Below are 2886 nucleotides of genomic sequence, written 5' to 3' on the forward strand. Positions count from 1 at the left end.
GGGCAGCGCGGGGCAGCGCGGCTGGCGGCGGCGGGCGGGAGGCTTTGGACCGGGGGAACCCCCCGCCGGTGTCCCCGCACCCGAAACGGGTGCCTGTCTCTGCGAGAGTCAGCCCCGAGCACAGTGCTGCTCCCCGGCGGGCGCCGGGAGCCGGCGGAGGGCTCACCTAGGGCCACTAAACTTTCCTGAGGCAAATGCCTGCAGGAGCTGAGAGCGAAGACGTTAACAAACGGCATCTTTCACGCCAACTTGCTCGAGGTTGTTTCTTACGACTCTTTTGCAGTGGTTCTCTGTAACTTGTTATGGCTAGCTGGTTCCCCGGCAGGACCCTTCACGCGCACGACATCCATAAATTGAGTCCTGCAGAAATTGTGAAAAATACGTGTTCTCAACTTGTTTTCCTTAAGCAAACTTGCTGAGAAATTGGACGTGAAGAAATTGCACTCTTCGCTTAGGGAGCTATCCCACTGCTGAGGTGCACGATTACACAGGTGGAGCTTGTGCTGGTCAGATCTTGATCACGACCAGCTAATCCGAAAAATACCTCCTGATCAAGAACCATTCTCCTCAGACATTCGGTGACTGGTTTAAAGAAATGCACAAAATGGGGTAAAAAAGTATGCAGGTTAGTGATAATTCACCAAAAGCCAAGATATATTTATTGCCCTGACAGGTTGTAAATTATTGGCTCGGCTTTCCCGTACATATCTCATGCTAGTAGTTACGTATGCAATTATTGCTTCAGACTATAAAAAAAAAAAGTTCTAGAAAAGCAAACAGCATAATGAATAATATTCACTAGGGAAGATAGAGATGGATTAGTCACTTTTGTGCTGTTCACTGTGTCAGGATGTTCTTTTTTCATTAAGCAAACAGGATATATTTTATCTTGCCTCAGTCCTGATAGGCAGTAAACTATAGATACATGTAGAATTATTGGTTTTGAATCCAAATCCCCAGCCTCTTGAGGTCATGCTTTAACTATAAGCAGGCTGTCAAATCACACCAGCTGCTGGGTTCCTTCTTTGCCCAGGTTCCTTCTTTGTTATAAATTGCCTGTTTCAAATAAGTCCTAGCCTAGTAGAGACAACCACATAGGTGAGTCCTATTCAAGCATGGGAGTTAGTCAGGCTTTGTACTTTTGCAGGGACTCCAAGCAAATTTATCTCTAAGCATAACAAGTTGAAGTCTTTTTAACTGTAGGTCCACATTTTGCCCTAACTACACTTCTTGACAAGCCAAGTGAACTAATGAGTTAAGCCTTTATGGAAGTGGAGACCTGAATTTCTTAATGATGGGCCTCACATTTTCAGACCTATCTGGTAGGGAGTATGGAAATAAAGGACTAAACAGTAAGTATGGGCTTGGGAACTCATTACTTTCCTGTGGGAAAATGAGGAGAAGTAATAGAATACAACTCTTCAGGGCAGTTACCAGATCATTTATAATACTTGAAGCTATTGATTTTGTTATGTAAGGCAATACTCCTGCAGTGTCAGAATAATTTTATCACATAATTACAAAATGATTTTGCTTTATAAGCAACAGAAGAAAAAAATTAATTATAGCAACATCAACAGAAAATCCCACAACCACAACCTTAATCAGTTTAGTAAAAGACAGAATTCTTTGTGGAATTTCTGCCAGTGCATTTACACCACATTCAATATGAGCTTCCCAAGATACATCATTTCACTGCAGAAAATACTTACTTGTTTTTCATAAGCATGTATTTGTAGCCTTGTTTTATATTCACTTTATTGAAACATGGTATTTTGGATGTCTCCTTCAAACTATGCAAGGGAAATAGAATTTCATTTATGTTTTCATAAAATATCAATCACAAGGGATTTGTTCAAATATTGCACAGGTATAAGCACTATGTTGTTGTCTCTTTCACTTATAAAGTATCAGGAACTCTGGACACTGTTGGTGTAAGGTTACTGGGTTTGTCATGATCTTCTCATGGTATTTGCACATATACAAACAGAATTTTTATTCAGGAGCTGTTTATATGCTTCTATAAAAGTAAGAAGTAAAAGAATTCATATTAACATTCTCCCAAATAAACTAAACTATGTCTTAAGTAATAGTGGTTGAAGCATTTTAGAGAACACATTTCTATTTTATTATTTCTTTTATTTTCATTGGTGTCAAAAGCTTGGGAGCTCTGTTCAGTGTTTTCATCATCTGCTTGCTACAGAATGTTGCTTTTTAATTGGGACAATTAAACACTGGCAGTTTTTAAAAAGATCTATGGTTTAGGTTAATGCGTTTGTTACATTTATGTGGATGTACAATTTTTACTGGTGGAGGCAGTTTGATACTAGAAAACAATATTCCTAGTATATTAAGTCTCAATATTTAAATATTGATCATGCAGAAAGAGACTGATGCTTCTTAAAGAATGAATGCTAAATTTACCAAACAGTAAGGCCAAGAAAAGGATTTTAATCTCATTCCCCTGCAATAGTGGCTTCCTGGAAGATTTTTTGGGTTTTCCCCCAAAACTGTGCATTGGATGCTTTACTAGAATGCTATTGATATTGGAAATACAATTTTATTATATGTGTGTTATGAATAGCTGCTATAAAAGCATTGAACAATGGGAGGTTACTAACTCCACTTTTTCACACATCACTGCAATTTTTAATTATGCCCTAGGAAGGTGGCTGTCATGGAAGCTTGAAGCTTTCTGACGGAGTCTCATGACAGTGTTGGGGAGTCTCTGGCAAAAGGACAGCCCACACCAGGCCACTCCAACCCAGCATACTGCAGGAGGTGAATGGGAGCAGTCCTGTCCATGCAGGGGCTGGGGGAGGAAAACCTCTGTGGTCAAAAGTCTCGTGCAGAGACTGGAATTTTTTGGTCATATACATTAGTATG

Source organism: Haliaeetus leucocephalus, unplaced genomic scaffold, assembly GCF_000737465.1.
Source record: "Haliaeetus leucocephalus isolate CR32 unplaced genomic scaffold, Haliaeetus_leucocephalus-4.0 Scaffold702, whole genome shotgun sequence".
NCBI lineage: Eukaryota > Metazoa > Chordata > Aves > Accipitriformes > Accipitridae > Haliaeetus > Haliaeetus leucocephalus.